Source organism: Anopheles aquasalis, chromosome 2 (assembly GCF_943734665.1).
Source record: "Anopheles aquasalis chromosome 2, idAnoAquaMG_Q_19, whole genome shotgun sequence".
NCBI lineage: Eukaryota > Metazoa > Arthropoda > Insecta > Diptera > Culicidae > Anopheles > Anopheles aquasalis.
In genome coordinates this window covers 65,030,647-65,049,912 of record NC_064877.1, presented here as the reverse complement: position 1 = coordinate 65,049,912, position 19,266 = coordinate 65,030,647, and the positions used below count along the sequence as shown (strand labels likewise).

Genomic DNA, 19,266 nt, shown 5'->3' with positions numbered 1-19,266 from the left:
CAACGGGTCGTTTTGAGATGATTTATTGGTCGCCAAGCACTGACCTAACCTAACGCTCACTCGACTCGCGACTGACGTGCGACCAGCGTCACGATTAACGAACTTGCAATCAACACTCGGCACTCGGTTAATGATACCGAAAGGAGCCCTGTCCCTGTGTCATTCTACAAAACGTATTCCAAACAAAACACTTTACCTTCCAGGTCTCCAGTTACGCCACAACCTCATTCGCTGACTCTCTCTCTCTCTTTCTCTTTCTCTCTGAAATTTCAGATTAACGCGTGACAGTGTTTCGCGAACGAACAAAACAACCAAAAATCTCGACAACCAACTTGAACACCGGAGCATCGTGGACCGTGAGTGATCATCATCGTCGGCCCCACCATCACCAGCTTCCGGTGACCCAACCAGCTGGCTTCCCGGTCCTAAGGTCAGTTCCTCAGCACCCCGCGCGCGACGACGACGACGACGGACGCCGGTAGTAATTGGTTACACTTAAAGATCATCGCCAGCATCGCCTCTTAATGGAATGGAAGTGGTGCTGGTGGTGCCACCGTCGGACACCGAGGACCGGCACCATACCGCAAGACGCACTTTCCTCCCCTCAGAGCCCCCCCTCACCCCTCCCTAGCCAGCCTAGATCACCTCCATTCTGTGGTCCAATTTTTCACCATTTTCCATCAAGCGCGAGCGTGCTGCGTCGTCGCCGTCACCATCGCGGTCTTCGTCGTCGTCTGCCATCATCGCGCGTTCGCATTGATCCATTATGTAATTGCAGTGGCAGCTGCTGGGACTACGATTGGCCTCGAGCAGCTCGTTTTGTGGTGGCCTCCATTTGTGGTGGGCTCGGTGATCGAGATCGAGAAGCCAGTGGCCGGGGCTTGGGCCCCTTGAGCTTGGGTCACTTTTGCTGGCTTGGACCACGTCACTCCACGTGCACACTCTATTCTCCCCTTGCGCTCCTCACCCAATTATGCTTAACGGTGCATCTGTCAGGCCTCAGACTGTCAGCGAGAGAACCAGAGAGAGAGAGTGTGTCCAGACGCCCAGTCTTGATCCACCAAGACCAAACAAACCATTCAATGCAGCGCCACGTGTTGTTCACCACTTAAAGCTGAGCTGAGCACCGCGGCCGCAACCGAGTCTAGATGATAATCTGGGCGAAGGGCTACCGACACCTTCGGATGGAATGACTTTTATCGATCGAAGTCAAATATTTGGGTTGGATAATGTTATTCGATCCGGCTTGGTTGGTTGAATGAAGTGTGTGAGCCACCGCGCACATCATCACCGCCACCCCACCGATCTTCAGCTGATGACTGATTGACTGACCGACTCGAGCGATCCCGGGGAGCGTACGTTCCTCGCCAGCATTCAGCAGCCATGCAGCCAACATGGAAATTGGGTCCGGGGGATCCGACAGAAGAACGCATTCGTACTCCAATTAAATTCCGTTACTCACTCACGCTCTCACAATCCCCTTTTCCTCATGAATATTCAATGGCCTGCCCGTCTCCACTGCCACCATTTCAAGCAGCCACGTTTGGATCCGCGTTTGGCCGGATCCTAGATCCGGCGATCCGAATACCGAACGGCGTGCTGCGGCGTGGCGTTATTAATTCGATCATTAACCATCGACCGTTGTCCGTTGGTAGGCGATTGTCGCGCGCGATCATCTGTCTCCCTGATCGCGGTGTCACCATGTCGCGAACCTCGGATCCTAATGTGTTGTGCCAACGATCTGTTGTGATAGCTAGGGCAGACCCAAGGACCGGTGAAGACGGTGCAATTTGTTTCTGGTTTTGCGTTTGCTAGACTTTTGCAAGAACGGAACCTCGGATGAGCAGCATACTCATCTAGACAGGGGCGTATGGTTTTTGGTGGCTTTCATGCCAAAAAGGCTCATCCTAGGTGGTCTCGTCTGCTTGCTAAACCCCTGGGCGTGGGGCCTTTGTTGTGAGTAGCTTCGCTCCAGGGTGCCCCGGGGGCATTTTTATGATTGATTCTCCCGCATCGAATTGATGGGTTTTGCGACAAAAGACGCGCCCAACCTAGAAGCAGAACCACCACCACCGAATGTCATCCGTTTTCCCATCGCACCGGACCACCGGGAGCGAGGTCTGTTGTGCAGCCCCCCCGGTGGGCGAACGGGCGGTGGTCATTATGCAAACCGTTCTCATTAATCGTTCTGCTTTAGATAGTGTGCTGCTCCCTCCGTTAGCCCCCCAGGAAAATTCCGTTTGTTGTATTAACATTCGTTTTTGTTGTCTAATCTCGAGGAGTTTTTTGATTAAATGTATAGGGGCATTTAATAAAAAAACACAGACAGACAATCGTTGTCCAGAAGTAGCCAACAACAGGCAGCTGGTTCTACTCTCATTAACGTCAGGGCCGGCCACATAACGCTTATCTTCATCGCGATGTCAAGTGGCCTGTCGTCGTGGTAAAAATAGATTGAAAACTGTTATTAATATTTCACCTCGTACATCACCAGGGCTAGTTCAGGCACAAACTCCCCGTTATCTTCCTTCGTCCATAGTTTGCAAGGGAAGGATCATCGATTTCAATCGGAAATTCCAAACCGATCCAACGGTTGGCTGGTTTTATAAAATCCTGTTTCGAAATTACTCAAAAACCCCCAATGGCCACGGAAACGTGATTCAGACACCGAATTATGGGGGGGGGGGGGGGAAGTTTCAAGCTGCTCGATTACACGCTCGGTTAGCATTCGACTTAGAGAGCCAGAGAGCCCGGCACCAGCTCAATTAGCATCGCGAGTACTGAAGGCCATCGCAGCAATTACTTTAACCATCATCAGTAGCAGCAGTAGCAGCAGACGGGAGAAACCAAAAAAAAATGAAGGCGAATCAAGGTCAACCCATTGATGAACGCCTAAGCACCGAGAAATCGACTCCAGCGCAACAAACGTAATCGAATAAATTAATAAATGATCACCCTGGCGGGGGGAGGTGCAGCCACCATCCATATCGCTGAAGATCGACAAACCGAAACGAGTCGTCGGTCGTCGGTAGGTCGCTACGATGTGCAACCAACCGGGCGGCACCGTTAGAGAAAGGGTAGTTGAGGAGAGAGAGAGAGGCCTATGGCTCTGGTGGACGGGGTTAAGGCCCTTCAACCCTTCCCCCTTTTGCAAATGGTGGTGAGAGAAGCTATGTGCTGTTGACCAACATACCGTGATCAGATCAGATCGGTGGCGGTGTTCTGGATAAATCGACCGTACAGAGGTGATGTGCCCGTTGCATTCTCGATCCGCGCTGCTGCCAATGCAACACGCACACGTGTGGTGTGCACATTATGTAGCGGTAACTACTGCCCTCCTCCCCATCCATTCATGACAATCACCTGTAGCCAGAGCAGTCGGTCGAGTGGTGTGCTATCAGCACCCTAGTAACACCACTTCCGTTGTAACACCGCGCACACAAATTGGTTTGTGCAAATTGATTCGCTGCTGCTGCTGCTGCTGCTGCTGCTGCTGCTGCTGCCGTTGCTGTTCAAGATGTAAAGGCCTATCTTCTCACCCAACTGGCGAAACGATGGGAATTAGAACACACGCCGAGGCGGGAGTTTGCGTATCGTGAAGAGCGGCAACTTTCGCGCACTCGCCTGTGTAAAGCTCTGTAGCGCCTGGAAGCGCCACACCAAACGAAACATATGTTGCACTCTACTGGGCGCTGCTGCTGCTGCTGCCGTGCAATATGGTAGCTTGCACTTTGCTGATGCGGCAACTCGCGTGCGCCACGATGTTTTACTAAACCCCCGCGCCACCATTTTGCAACGGAACACTACTAAGCGTGCCTGGTTGCCGTGTTTTGAGCTACGATTGCAAAACGGTCGCTCCGTACCGCACCGTACCGCACCGGGCGGGGGGGAAAAAAGACACTTTTCCACGCGTTGCGTAACTTGCCATCCATCCATTTTGCTCCGCTTTTCTCCAGTCGCGCAAGGCGATTCCATTTCCGTACCGGCGGTTTTTGTTTTTGGTTTTTTTTTGGTCATGCAGCAGCTCTCGAGCACTGCTGGATTGATCCGTCAACGCCAAAGTAATGACTCCCCGTCCATGACTCCGATGCTGACGAAGGTTGGATTGGTTGTTGGTGGGCCCACAGCGGAAGATCCACATCAGGGACAGCGAACCACCGAGCGACTGTGTCTGTGGTTTCGTAAGACCTTCTCCGTTCGACTAACAACAACTTCCTCGCTGAGCCCGACAGCTCGCAGCAACCGCCACACTCGATCAAGCTCACCTTCCTCCACGACGACGACGACGACTGGTGGCGCAGTGGCACAGTCCCCGAGGTCTCCGAAAGAGCTCGCCGACCTTGATGACCTTAAGAAGCACATTTTATATAATAACCATAAAAGGAAAACACAGGCGTCGTGACGTGTGTCTTTCCGACGGCGGCCCCCGGCCGGAAGGTTTCATATGCATACGAACCCCCCTTTCAATAATACTCCTTCCTTCGCCAGCCACCAGCAGTAAGTAAGTGAGGGGCTACAGCTACAGCTGCTGCTGCTGCTCAAAGGCATGGCCAGCAGATGATGGACTTTCATTTTGCTTTCGTATCGTCGACGAAGATACGACGAGGAGGAGGAGCACTGAACCTCGCAAACCACGAATGCGTTCTGTTGTTGTTTGCCGCAGTGAAAGAATCCCCCATAATCACCGATCGGACTGATCGAGCAGCCCAGCAGCTGTTGCTGCCGCGTTCTCGTCGTCGAGATCGTCGAGTAAAGTTGCTCTAAGATGTTGTTGCCGCTGCCTCTGCTGGCCGTTTCTTTAACACACAATCTTTTCACTCTGGCGAGGCACTTCTCCTCGTTCCAAAAGCCAATGACCAGTGGGAAGAAGTGCGTTCGAGAAGAGCGCAGCGCTAGTCGAAATTGTGCGGACCAAGATCGAGACGAATGTGCAGTTACACGAGAGACCGGCCGCCCTCTGGAGCGATCGGTGCTTAGCCAATGCTTATGCTACTTCATATTCCGGCACCACCAGCGACGGTGGTGGTGGTGGTGATGCAAAAAGTGCCAAGCAAAGAAGAAAAGCTAAGCTAAGAAAGCAAACCCAGAAGAAACAAGATGTCCGAAACACCGTTACTAACCGTATCGATCGATTGATGCCCATGCGAGGCCAACGATTATGCTGATCGTCCCCCTCACCTCCCGGATCGATCGATCGATCGATCGAATGTGCCCCATGTGTGCCATCCCCGGAGCCGGCCACGGTACGTACAAGACAGTTTTAACGCTAGAGCAACCGACGAGGACCTAGCGCGTTCGCAAAAGGTGCTAATTGTGGATCACAAAAGTGAGCGGCCAGCATGATACGACGGGTTCTATTCAGAAGTTTCTTCTCGCAAGGAGTTGCCAAGCTCGGCCACCAATTCACTTCTTTTTTGGCACGAAAAAAAGGCCCAAAATATGCGATAGCTAGTCTCTATGTTGGGTTGAACTCACGCTAGGGCACAAAAGGGGTTTACTGGGTCACGTGAGGCGATCGGGCCTGTGGATCGGTCTGCGGATCATGAAAGGGTGAAAATTGAAAAACACCTCAAACCCTCATTCCCTGTCCCTGTAGGCACCTCCAGGCTCCTGCTACTGGCGAGTAGCGATCCGTTAATTTTTGGGCCTTTTTCTGGCGGGTTTTTTCCTCGCGGGCACCACCAGGGCAACTCGATTTCGGTCGAGCCACTGCCATCGTTCGGTTCTTCGGTTGATCGAGCTAAAAACCGAAAGCCAGCGACGCTGCCGGATTGTGGACGCGCACAAAAATGATGCTGCCTCGTTTCGATTCGATTCGACGCGATGAAAGTTTCGATATGCTTCGGGGCAGTGGCAGTTCATTCTTCACCTACTCAATTAGGTACACTTTCATGGCCCGTGATCGGATCGGGTGTCAGACCAGGCCCTGATCAGACTGAAGAGAAGCTGTGGCAACGAAATGAGCGCAAGATGTACCGTAGCCACACAATGAGAGGGATAGAGAGGGAGAGAGAGAGAGACCAAAGGATCGGTTGAATTCCATTTTTCGCTTCGAATTTCCAATCCCCCAGATTCAGAGCATGAGTGGATCGCACCCTCACGCTAAATGATGGAAATTGGAGCAACTCCCATGACCTTGCCCTGACCAGCAGCAGCAACCGAGTAGCCCTCTCCTCCTCGGATCGATCAATCGAAGGTTGCTGCAGCCTCCAAGGTGTTCAGTCTGTGTTGCAAATGCACCGAGACCCGGGTGCACCCGGGGCCCAGGTTAATGAACGTCCTTCTCGGACAATGTCTGCGCCAGCGACGACGATGACGTGGTTTATTACATTTTAATCGTCGATCATGCTGCGCCTGCGCTGCTCCGGGTCAATGGATCGCATCTTCATTTCATCTCTTCGCCACAGGGGCGGTGGAACGCGCGAACCGGCGATGATTGATTGAGGATTCGACCATTGAATGGCTATCCAATGCACGACTGAGCGCACATCATTCATCGGCGCGCTGTGATGGGTTAATAATCACTCTACCATCCGCCGCCTTGTCGTTGTCGTTTGCTCATCCCGAGAACGAGCCGGTCGCTCTGGTAGGAACTTAAAAAAAGGGCGAAAAGAAGACAATCGCTTGAAGAAAAGGCTCAGGTTTGTGTTGATCGCTGCGCGTAGATCATGTTGCAGTGTCGCAAACGTTTGCTGCAATCGAATGCAACCAGGCCAGGCCCCTAGCGGTCCGTCTAGACGCCATCAAAACCGTCTACGTTTGCAAAAGTGCGTTCCTCATCCTTCGTCGTCAACAATCGATTGCGATTGCGACATCGTGGGACCCCGGCGACGTGCCAACTGACCCGGAAAACCGGGCACTTTTGGCCCCCCAAAAATTAGTTCTTCGATCGCGCAAGTGGCGCAACCCGGCGGACGACGAGCAGGAAGTGGAAATTGAACACTTTAGGACCAAACCAAAACTGACCTGACGCGACGGCCATTAGTGTACTCCGCCATGCGGGTTGGATTGTTGTGTTGCGAAATTATATCGAAATTAATTCCTCCGATTTTCGCTGGCTTAATGGAAACCGAAATGCGCGCCGGCCGGCCAGCCTGGCCCGGACTGTATACGCTCCGCTACACCTGAGTGCCGAATTGTTAAATCCCCTCTTCAGCGTACCTCAGCCCACGGCTTGGAAATTGTTTCTTTTTTTATGTAATAGCGTTCGATTACGTTCCGCCTATTTGCACGTTTAAGTCACTGCCCGAAGGGGGTGAGGGGGGAGGGTGTGTAGCATAAATCATGCCACCACACCCGGCGCCATGGTCGGTGGTCCTGCTGCTGCTGCTGCTGCTGCTGGTGCTTGGCGCTTGGCTTCCGTCAGCGGGTGCGACACTACCGAGAGCTGTCCACCCTTCGTCGTTCGCAACATTGTAGCATGAGCCCTTCGGGGATCGTACACCAAAGAGCGTAGGGGCGATGATATAAGTGCCCAGTGGCAGTCCAACAACTCCAAAAGCTAATCAGCGGCGAAACTGGTAACCAGGGCATGCAGATTTGGAGCGATTGCGTTTGCTCCAAAGCTTCGTTCCACCACAAGGCCTGTTCAGGGTTGATACTGGTTCCGAGGAATGCCTGGTGGCCCCCGCCCAGAACTCCCGAATCAGGAAACTCACCATCGCCAGGTAAGCCAGCGAGACCAGGTGTCTGGCAACGTCGTCGCTTTGCCAGGGGCGAAGCGAGTTCCCGAAGATCCCTGGCCGAAGATCATGATCTACTTCGCGCGTTTCGTGGAGTTGCCACGCCACGTGCAGATTATCGGCGGTCATTGACACGCCACGCAATCATCGCCTGGTTCGTCGCGAGAAAAGGTCTGCAAGCGATTGGCGACCGGAAGGTCCACTTTGGTTCAAAAAACCTCCCTCACGAGAGGGGACTGAGGGCTGAGGAAGCAAGGCTGGAGGTTCGAAACGTCCGATATCCATTTGCGAGCGCTCCAACACACACACACCCAACTAGGTCAGGGCGAGTTTGGACAAGAATTGGTTCTTGGCCCGTGAGTGTCTGTTCGTCCGATCTGGCTTCCATCGATCAATGCTCCATCAGCTCCCTTTTCGCCCGCCTCTCGGCTTCGACATCATAGCGTCTGGTGTGGTTGAGAAGTCTGGCTGCTGCTGCTGCTGCTGTTGCGGTGCGCGATCTTGGCGTATTCTCTCAACGCACAGCCTCCTTTCGGGACAGTCAGTCGTCGAGCAGCAGCAGCAACATAACCTGCCCCCCGGGCTGGTGGTGGTGGCCAGAAGAGCGGTCACGCCTAACACGCCGAGCAGCACTCTGAACATCTGAGCTGATCGTACACTCCTCCACCGTAGAACGAACTCCAGGTCCGTGCGCTCTCTTCGAACCCCAGCAAAGTCGCACCGCAACATGAGCAACTCTGCAGCAGCAGCAGCAGCAGCAGCTTCTTGCCCCTTGGCGTTCCTCGAAACAATCATCCTCGTTCCACAATCCACCATCACCAGCATCACGTCTCGGTGTGTTTGCTTGCTGCTGCTGCTGCTGCTGCTGCAAAGAGGCAAACGCTCTGCCCCCCCTTTGGAGCTGGAGGTCTGCGCAAACCACGCTCAAAACCGGCTTTCGCGTCCAGACGGTCGCAGCGCGCTAAAACCTCTCGTGCTGCTCACTGACACTGACCAACAGGAGTGTTCTCCTCCTCTGTTTTGAAGGGGGGGGGGGGGGGTGAGGGAAGCAGGCTGGCTGGTTGGGACGCGGACGGCGTGAATGTGGTTTTTTGCGGAAACTGGTTTTCCAGCGATCACGTGTAGCGTGTGGCCGCGATCGGACCGCAAAACTGCCAGGTACCGAGTCGGCCCTAGTCGGCCAACCAGCACTCTTTGGGAGCTCTTGGGCTAATCCGAGTGAAATTTTTGGTCGATCGCAGAAAGTGTGCGCCGATCGTCGACGCCTCAGCCTCAGGAATCTGGTACTCCGGGGGAGACGCAACTGCGGGGAAGTGACTCCAGAAGTCCCGAAGCAAGGGAAGTACCCGTAGATCCAAGATAGCTTTATCGATCCAGCCCTTTCGGGTCATTCATTAGACTCGACGGCTGGCGGGCTGTGTAATGCCATGTGCTCCAATGCGGACTAGCGTGTCCACTCCCTCGGCTAAGCCCTAAGCCGTAACTGGTTTTTGAAGGTTATGGTACGAGCTACTGGATCTCGCGCACGCACGCATGGACGGACGGACGTACGCACGCAGATCGGAAGCTCTCGATGACATCATAGTTAAACCTTCCACCACCCCGGGTGGGTGGGTTCCAGCTCCCCAGGAACCTGTAGGTCGGTGGCGCAAGATTAGCTAACTCACCTGGAGTGGACCATCGACCGACCAAGCGACACCGGGTCCATGGGCTACTGATTATCGCAACAGGTTTTCAGGTAAAGACCCCGTGCAGTCCCTCCCGTCGTTTGCATTTCTCTGCCCCTGGCCCTCGGTCCCGGTGCGTTGTCATCGCGTCGCAGAGATGAGAAATGTCAATAACCCCTTTCCGGCAGTCAAATGACGTCCGTCCGGAGGGGCGTCGTCGGCCGGACGGCCAGCCGGTCCCCTGTGTGGAATGTGGTTTCGCTGTTTTGGTGACAAAAGTAAAACTCGAGTTGAGTTGGTTGGTGGCGACTCGTTCGTTCTTTGAAGCAGCTTTGACTCATCCACCGAGTGGTGATGTTTGCATACCGAGACGCGACGCGTGAAATTGTGTCAAACGAGGCCTCGACAGCGCAAGGCCCCCAAAACGTCGGAACTCCGTACAGGTTGATGGCGAGTTTGGCGAACGCCATGAGTCATGATGATGATGACGGTCCGATGTGTGGCGCATGTGTGGTAAACTGAATTTAATGAGAAGCAAATTGTCGGTTACGGTGAGATGCGTGAACCGGGGCTTTTTTGCTCTGCTGGAAACATTCGCAGACGATCCAGTGGGCGTTTCTGGTGGCCACCAGTTCTTCTGAACGGTATTCAAGGGGGGGGCGGAGGAACGCGTTATCTTACCATTCTAGTCGACCGACCTTAACAGCTTCATCTCGCACGCAAAGCCGAAGCACCGCATAAAGTGCCGTGGGGGAGCGATAGCGGTAGATTGATGGATGCGCTGCCGCTTCTAATTCTAATCCGGAATCAAAAAAACGCAAAACCGGAGCACCACACCAGTCGGTGCCCGGTTTGGAAACAGTTAACCACCAGGCGAGACTGTTCTAGCGCTTCGCCCGATAGATTATCATTCCAGTTCAGAACCAAGACCAAACCGCCACAGCAGACATTGCGTGCTGATGATCAGGTACTTGCTGGTGATTTCAAATTCCACCTCAAACTTGGCCTCTTGGCCGTTCTCTCTTCGAATTAATGGCCTCGCGCGAAAATTTCACATTCTGTTGCACACCAGCACCAACCACTGGTGGCTGGGACTCACTGAGGGGCTGAAAAAGGAATGGAATTACCATCCACACCACTTACGTCATCTCGTCCCCGAACGCGGAATCCGGAGATGATGATCACCGCGAATTCTGCGTCAAATCGATGACTCTTTAACCGGTCCTTCCTGCCCCTTTCTGTCTATCGCTGCAGTGCTGCTGCTGCTGCTGCTGCTGCTGTCGCACGAGCTTAAGCTCGGCTATCAATCGTACGGCGGTAAAACCACCATGCCGCGCGACCCCTATCTCAATGCCACTCAACTCAACGCTGCCAACTCAACTGATACGGTGTCCGCGGCCGCCTAGTCACCCATTTATGATGCGCCAATCACTTATCGCCGCTAGACAAGTCCAGTCGGCCAGTGCACCAGCGTGAACGCGCGACGAAAGCGACAGCAGCCACCGGTACCGGCGTCACGGATTCAGTAGACTGTCCCGTACTGTAGCTCTCGGGTTTCTGCCGCTACTGCTGCATAACTTGTCCATATTGTGCACGGGTAAAGTGTCGATATGGAGAGCCCCGTCAAGGGTTTGCTTCTGCATTTGACGGGCGGATCAATCAGACGAAGAGATCACTGAAGTGAGTGAGATACGGAGTAGCGTGTTACGTGTGTGTTGTGTGATGGTGTATCGGCGATAAATGCCGGAACCTACGCCGTGCCTGGTGTGCTGTCGATTGATGTGTGCCCGGCATAGGCCGACTAGGCGCACTCGTTCGAGAAGTGGACTCTTCTCGAGACGGACGTCGAGTTCACATGTAATAGCTTCTCTAGTGCACTAAAGAGACGTTGTCTGATCGAAAGCATCGAAAGCATCCCACCGAATGCGTACAGTCTACTCTTCTCTGGCCCCCTGGCTGGTTGATTACAAGTCTTCAGCTGAATGGCGCTGACACTCTACAGAAACTCCTGCCAGTGACAACACCAAAACACCTTAAACGAGCGGTGTTGCTGATTGGTGGTGAGGGCTTTTGGGATAAAATGGACCGTAGTAACGGTGGTGGTGCCCCCGGGGCGTAGTAAAAATCGCGTGGAGGGAGCCCTGGGTATCGGTCTGTGTGTCGGATTGATCTGTTTCCTACCGATCGGATCCGTCTGCATCAGCGCGCAGGTAGCCGCAGGTTGCATCACGTCACTCTTCCCCGAAAACCCTTCCATTCATTAACCTGTTCGTTTGGTGTCGGAGAAAGTGGCCCCACATTTTTCGGGGCCAGCTGTGCCGGTAACGGTGGTCCAGATATGGTTTGTATTATGTAGGGAGGTCTGCATAGTTATCTTTCCGTTGGTTACCCAGCTATCCAATATAAAACTCTCCAAACGCTTGATTCTTGTTGCTACTGCGTTTGTTCCGTAGTAGTGCTTCAACGTAGTGGCAACTATCAACACAAAAAGGCCCAGACTGCATATTCCAGCAGGCTTTTGTGACAAACGAAACCGATGGTTCGATTGCTAACCTCTTGGCAGATCGGCAAACGCCAAACAGTTGTTTGCGATCCTCCGGACAACCGTGACGATAGCTGTCTATCGCTATCGCGAAGTCCTGTCCGCGTGTGTCTGTCTAGTAAGCTGTCATATGTGCGCTGCTCCAACTGGTCAATATTAGCATACACACCGGGCTGCATCGGGACCTCTAACTCCCCCAGACCAGGCATTCCAGACAATCAACAGAACGGCGAACGACAACGAACACGTTCCAGCTTAACCGGCGTCGATAGGCAAGCCTCGATTCAAACATTTACCCATCACAATGCACACCCTTTGTCCACAGGCCGCGTGAGCCGTGAGCTCGTGAGTGGCCGAAGCAGCTGCAATCCATGTTCAAACATCGCACCACCGTTGAAGCGCACTGCACATGCAAACTGCATGCATGTGCGGCGGTGGTTTTGATAAGAGATAGACGGTTAGCGACTGGTTGCAGTTTTTGCGACGCGAGATATGCGCGATAAATGCGCCCGGGACCCGGCCCGGCACCGGAGGAGACCTTGGGCGAGGTCTTAGACATCACGGTGATCGCATGGCGGCTAGAACGTTCTTCTTGCTCCTCGTGAAACCTGAACCCTCGTCCAGTGGTCCCCAATGAGGTCATTCGATGGTCTTGGAGAAGAGATCTTGATCTGCCCGTGTGTGCCGGCACGAAGTATTACATTTTGGAACATCAATCAAAGCACACGGGCAACCAGCGGGATCCAGCGAGATGAGCTCATCATTCCGCTTTCATTCTCGTCGCTCGCTCTCACCACCGGGATGGCATGAATTCGGTGCTAACAACGATTCATGGGCCAGTATGGAGACCTTGGCGTTATGTTTCGAATTCTCTAAAAAAATAAATCCACCTCCAGGTACTGTTCGATCGGTTTTGATTCAATGTCAAGTGCTCAATCTGTTGCGCGGTCGCCCCGGAATGGTCATCGAATCCGCCCAGGGTCATATCCGTTTCATTCGATACGCGTAAGGGATTATTGGAGGGTTGTTTGTCCGAGCGGCCTTGACGCAGCCTCGGAGTCGGACACCCGAACTACCTGGATATTATATTTCCCCCGGCGATACGCACCGTGGAATGCCGATACGTTTGATTCCGCATCACACGCTTGGGACACGCATGTGTTCGTCATTGAACCGCGCGAACCAAGCTGGACTGGACATCATCATCCCTTCCTAGCTGGTACGGTGGCCATGAGCGGCCATTACCTATTCCAATGCGAGACCAGCCAAAAAGATGTAAATCGCCACCTCATCCAGTCCGGACAAAATTGCCAAAAGTTGCCCATTACGTTGAACCTGCGGCCGCATGCCGCCCGCGAGTGACAGTTTGGAGTTGGGCAGAGCGCAAACAATGGGCAGCCAGCCTTTTTGGTTCACCGGCTGGTAGCTTGCTGTACACTTTGCTGTACACTTTGACAATTCGACAATTAATTACCAACAAACGCAAATCTGCCCAACCGCCATTGCTCTCTGTCGCACGTGCCTCTCGTAATGGCTGATGTGTTTAATGTTGAGCTTTGCAGACGGTGGAGGAAGGAGGCAGCAACAGCAGCATGGTGCGTGACACAACCGGACAAACGGAACGCTGAGAACCGCCCGCCGCTGCTGTGCTGTCTCTTCGTCTCCATCCATTGTCCATCGTCATCGGCACAACGGACGGAACGGAGTCCCATCGTGGCAGTATTGCACCATCCGATGGTCCACGTGATGTAGTGTGCCCCCTCCCCACGTTCGTTACGCCCGTTGTGCTGTGTGACCCAACCCCAAATGCCCACAGTTGGCTAGCTGGCTGGATGGCTGCGTCAAGTCAAGATTATCATAATCGCAAGACACTGGGCACAGCGATGTGCGATGCTGTGCGCCTGGCTGCGGCCTGCGATGCCCTTGCCTCAGCTCAGAGGGTGTCTCACGGTGTCACCGCTTAAGCAACTCCGCCACTTCTTCGCTCCTCCACACCGCTGACGTGACAAATGCAACTTCAGTCAGTGGTCCGACGCGACCGCTATTGTTTCGCGTTGCGAGACTCACTTTTCATTAGCCTCGTTTCCGTGGCCCCCGGGGGGGGGGGGGGGGGGGTGGCCACAAACCGGACGAGAGCGAGATTCGCGTCGCGCGTGTCTCGTTGCTCTTAATGTGGTTAGCTACGCGGCAACCCATAAAGCTGTTGATCTTCATCTGGCGATTGTTAAAACACATTTACTGCTCACCTTCTTCTGGCGGTCGGGGGAGCTCAGCCCTCTGGTGCTCTGGTTGTGATTCTCATTTTTTTTTAAACATTTCGTAGTTTTCGACGCCTTAATGAACTCGCGCGGTGCCACATGGCCACACTCGCGACAATAGAATGCATTTTCGATGAGTGTGTTCTTGTGCACATCCTCGAGGCGTCTGCCTGCGACCTTCACCGCCCATGGTGGTGCTCTGCATTCAATAGCTGCATTCGGTCAACGTTCACCCTTCGTCACCTACGCGAATTCCTTCAAGCGATGCCGGTGCTCCTGAAAAATGGCCAATTTAGTGTCCACTTGTCATTCGCCGGGGGGTCAGAATGGGTGGATTATTCCAAAAAAAAAAATGCGTACCCCAAACAATGTGCGGAGCATTTGCTGAAGGTTGACCGACCGACCGACCGACGGACCCACCAATCGGCTATACATGGTCAAACACACCCAGCGTGGTAGCTTCCGTGGCACGCCAGGCGGGCGTAGGATTACACTTCATTAATTCCGGTGACGAACTCGGCGACTGGCGGTGGAATTTCTTGTTCGATTTTGACTTATTTGGGCATTCAGGGGCCGGGGGGGTCCGTAAGTCCACATGCCACCAGCTGTCGCTTTGTAGGAAACGGTTCTCGGTGCTTGAGCTTGAGGCGGGAGGCCATTGGCATCGTATATTGTGAGATCGCCAAATATTGATCCGATCCGAAATGGATATGTGTTTGAGACCATAATTGAGAGTGACACCTGAAGGTCTCCCTCGCTAGATGAGTGGAATGCAAATTACCGTTTGAGGAAGGGAACATTGAAATTTTCTCGATTTTTTTCCCCCAATTATTAGCATTACTCTCTCTCTCTCTTTCTCTTTCAATCGCGCTCACTCACTCTCTTTTTATCTGTCTTGCTTTTTTACTTTCAGGAGAATGGTTTTAGGGCGTCACTGATGCGTTTCTAGTTAAAGGTAAGACGAAAATGAAATTTGGATTCAGTTTCATCGCTCTGCTCCGCCAGATCTATTCAACCAGAACCAACACACACCCATTCCTGGATCAATGGATATGCAAAACAGCAGCATGTAAAGCAGCAGCGCCAGACGACAGCGGCGTTCTGCCCACCCGCCTTCGTGGGTCAACGTTCGCTGAATCCCCGGGGTTGAACTTTCAATTTCCATACATCTTGAGATCGTCGATTTTTCGCTTTTCGTCGAGAACCAACTCGGGGCACACGTCTGGCTGCTGGCTGTTCAAGATGCAACCGTGTCGCTCCTGGTGTTACTCGCAGCGTCGCGAGCCATGCTGCTGCTGCTGCTGCCGGGAATAGGGCAGTTGGAGATGAATATTCATGCTCACGCCTGCGCCTGCCAGCTCCTCTCTGTGGCGATCGTGCCAGTAGCCTTTAGATGGCCACACATCGACCACCCGTTCTCGGGGACTGATCTCGGCTATGCTCGGTCTCGGTCTGGCCAAGGCACGAGAATCACAATTCGATGATCGTGCCACTGTGGCAGTCGTTTGAAGGAATTGATTTCGAAGCTTTTTCCCATTTCCACGAGGGTCTTCGGGGCGGTTGATTGCCATGAATGACCACACAGCATCACTCACCTTCACCGACGACATCAGACCTCGGTCCACCACCGGCCGGGGCTGTGCAATTTGCCAGCCAATACCTCTGTGCTTCCTTGATATGGCTTCGCAGACTCCAAGGAGACTCCGACGATGATATGCCGATGATTTGTCGCCTTCAATTTGTCATGCTGCATGTCTTTCGCATGTCAGCTGCAGCGTTGGCGACGGCAGCATTCTTCTCGAGCTGCGCATACCCTGAAGGCGAAGCGATGCAACGCTGGGCACAGGTCGCTATGATGCACAAGTCGTTCGCTGGCTCGCACAAGGACTTCGACTCCGGTGACTCTGCCGTATACGGAATTTGCGCTGCACTGCACACTTGTAGTGGCGGGCCGTGGCATCGTTCCGAAAAGTGCGGTCAGCTCCGAAGCGAGCCTAGAACCGGATACGGATCGCGAAAGCGTCCTTTACAGCGATCGTGATCGCGCAGTTCGACATGACCGGGCGCGAAAGCATACGCTTTCCTACGCTGGCCCGTTTTGAGTTCAAGGATTCGGTTCGCCAGCCGTATGCCAAGCCTTGTTGGACGCAACGCAGCGCGCCCATCGATCGGTGCACAGCGATCGATTGAGGCGATTGATGCGGCGCGATGCGCTGGAACGATTAGCTAGGGCGAAGGAAGTTGGTCGTGGTGTTTGATTGGTGTTTTGATTTGCTTCACATTAACCTCGACCATCGGCAGCGGTGGCTAGGAGCAGGTCAGGGATCATCGGGCGGATCGAATTGAGGGCAATCGTGCCGCTATCACCTTATTTGGAATCTTTTTTTTTGTTACATTTTCCGTCTGAGGCGGTTAGCGAAGTGGGTAGCTAGCGGAGAGCTCGCTTCCTTTCTTTGATCATCAAAAGATGTAGATAAGACTTCTCGGGTATTTATTCGACGTATAAAAGTGACCAAAAACTCCGTAAAATCGGCCGATGACTTTTTTCTTGACCATTTCGTGAGATTTCTTGGCAGCAAATTCCCTATCTGTCCATATTAAATAGAAATGGCCCACCTTTTAAGCGGTATATAGCCCCAAGACACTTAAATCCATTGTACAAACAACAAACTGATGTAAAGTATTTCATTTTGAAGAACACGATTGAAAACATCGATCGATCGTAATCACCTTCAGCTCCAGCACCATGGATTAACCATTTTCCCCCCATCGAATGCATAACAACGCTCTGCTCTATTGGTTTGACAGAAAGAAAGCCCAAAACAAGTAATCCACATCGGTTCGGTACCGCGGGTCCATTGTCGTGGAAAGTGAAACTTCCGAAAGATAACTTTCAAGCCGGACCGAAAAACCGGCCACGTAACGATATCGCCTACACCTCGTTCCACCGGAACCACCGTCCTCGGGGTTGCGCGCGGAAGATTGGCCAAGATAATTGTCCCGAAACCCGAAACGGAACGACCGAGCGACCAGCCAATGTCAATGATCGAATAATTGTAGCTCGCCACTTTTCACGGGGCTTTAACAGCAACAGCGATCAGCTTGCTGCTGCCGATGATGATGACCCTTTCGGCGACGACGACTGATCATGGTGCGACCATTGGTCCGGTTCCTCCTGCGGAACAGCAGCCGCTCTCCGAAGATGAGTCGAGATGCACGCGTCGGCGATGCGATGAGATGCAAAGCAATGCCAGTGAGCCGGTGAGGTGATCGGAAAGCAAGCAAAAAAGCAGAAAGAAAGAGAAAGAGACGAAAAAAAAACAGATCCAACTGCCGGTGCCGAGACACGAACATGAACTGTTTGCATTGTTGGGTTCAGATCCGCCATCCGCCGCCCTTTCCGGCACCCTTCTTTTACCCCGTTTGCTCCCCTCGGTCGTTGGCGCAGGCGAATCAATAAGTTATGAAATCTTGGTCCGCGCAAGGTATTAATTATGGCAAAAGTTCACTCCTTTTCTCTCTCTCGGCTTCTCCTTCTATCTCTTTCTCTCTCTGCGTCCACCATTTTGTTGTTTTTCTGTCGAACACGATAGCGGGCGCTTCGCGTTCGCGCGGACAAATTGCATCCTTCTTGGGGCCCCCCTTTTGGGACCACGGCACACCAGTGGTGGCCGGAGACCTACCTCGCTCCATCCAGTGAAGGTCAACGACTTTGGGCGCCGTTATGCCTCAGCGCGGCCCCAGCGCGTCCGCGGTGGCAGAGAGCATTTGATCGAAGCATAATTTTCGTCACCGAACCGATCGATCGATCCAACGGGGAGCGTTCTCGAGCCCACCGGTCGTTTCGTTCTTTCAGCTCAGCCCCCCGCCGGCCACAAATCGACTCGAACCACCCCTGGCGAATGCTCGCACACTTTGTCCTCGATTGACGATCGAGCTGATTGACTCTTTAAGGGCGTTAGAACGAACGTGCGTCGCTGGAAAGTAAAAGCAAACCATCGACACTGGCCTCATAATATCTAAGATTTGGATTCGGTTTTGGTTTGAAATGGAAAATTGCTCACCAAATGTCAAATGGTTTTTGGCGCAGTCGATCCACCAGCGAGAGCGCTATCTGCCCGCCATCGGTTTGACCGGTTGATCGGTTGACTTTCAAAGCTTTGCAACTGCTAACTCTCGGATCGCATGGCTCCAGATCGATTGCATGTATCGAACGGAACGGCGCCACAATTCACACCGCGCTCACGCACGCACAACCGCCGTCCGGGTCTTGGTGTACTCAGAGCGGAGTCGCTGGTCACTGCACGCCCCGCAACCGATTTATGCTGCATGTCACGCTGCTGCTGTACCACCATTTCAAGGTTAGCAGCCAGAGCGGTTGCGCTGATGTGACGCAATGCACTGTTGCTGCTGTTGCTGCTGCTAATTTCCTTTCTACCGCGCCATGCCAAGAGTTAGCGGATGGTGGACAGACCCCAACCAGTCCCGGTGCTGCCTTCAAGTCCAAGGGTCACGCAAGCTAGCGCTTTTAGTAGCGGGCCGACCATTCTCAGCAAGTCATGCACCGCACGCAACACTAGGTAACTGTCGGCTGAGACGACGTTGGACCCGAGGTACCGCTAAGGGCACCACCGACGCACTCCCGGCGTAATACGGGAAGCGCACTCAAGCTCAGCTCATGTAGTCTGGGGTCCCTTCCCTCACGCACTCGCACTCGGCCGCTAATTTATGACTTTTCTTCGCGAACTCGCCATTTTGCTCAACTCACTGTGTGGGCCCGGACACACATGCACGCCCGAAAGATGCGCCGCCAACAATCGTCCAAGGGGGAAGGGGGCCTCTCTGAAGAGGTGACGGTGCGTTAGGGCGATGGGCTTAACGGCAAACATAACGTCGCACACGCTCACAGTAAAGCTGGTCCGCGCTACGGTTAGTACCGTAAAATTCATGAAACTGTGCGGCAGCCGCCACCATGGCGGGTTGTCCCGTGAACCCGTTAGGTTTTATTAGAACTTACCACCCAGAACCCATGTTCTTTTATGCTCGAAAAAGGGGGAAGACGGGGAGTTTTTTTTATGCTCCTCGCTCGCTCGCCGTGGTGTGGAATATTAAACCGG

At 53.4% G+C, this 19,266-nt stretch overlaps 1 protein-coding gene across 6 annotated transcripts in view; it reads left to right on the top strand.

Annotated features, from left to right (window-relative positions):
- LOC126581189 (uncharacterized) overlaps positions 1 to 19,266 on the top strand; it is a 66,058-nt gene that overhangs the window by 12,962 nt on the left and 33,830 nt on the right. For 3 of the 6 annotated variants that reach the window (XM_050244677.1, XM_050244681.1, XM_050244680.1), the window contains 2 exons: positions 274 to 430; positions 15,063 to 15,104. The gene's annotated coding sequence lies outside the window, so the exon portion shown is untranslated. The other 3 variants (XM_050244682.1, XM_050244683.1, XM_050244684.1) reach the window with 3 other exon arrangements.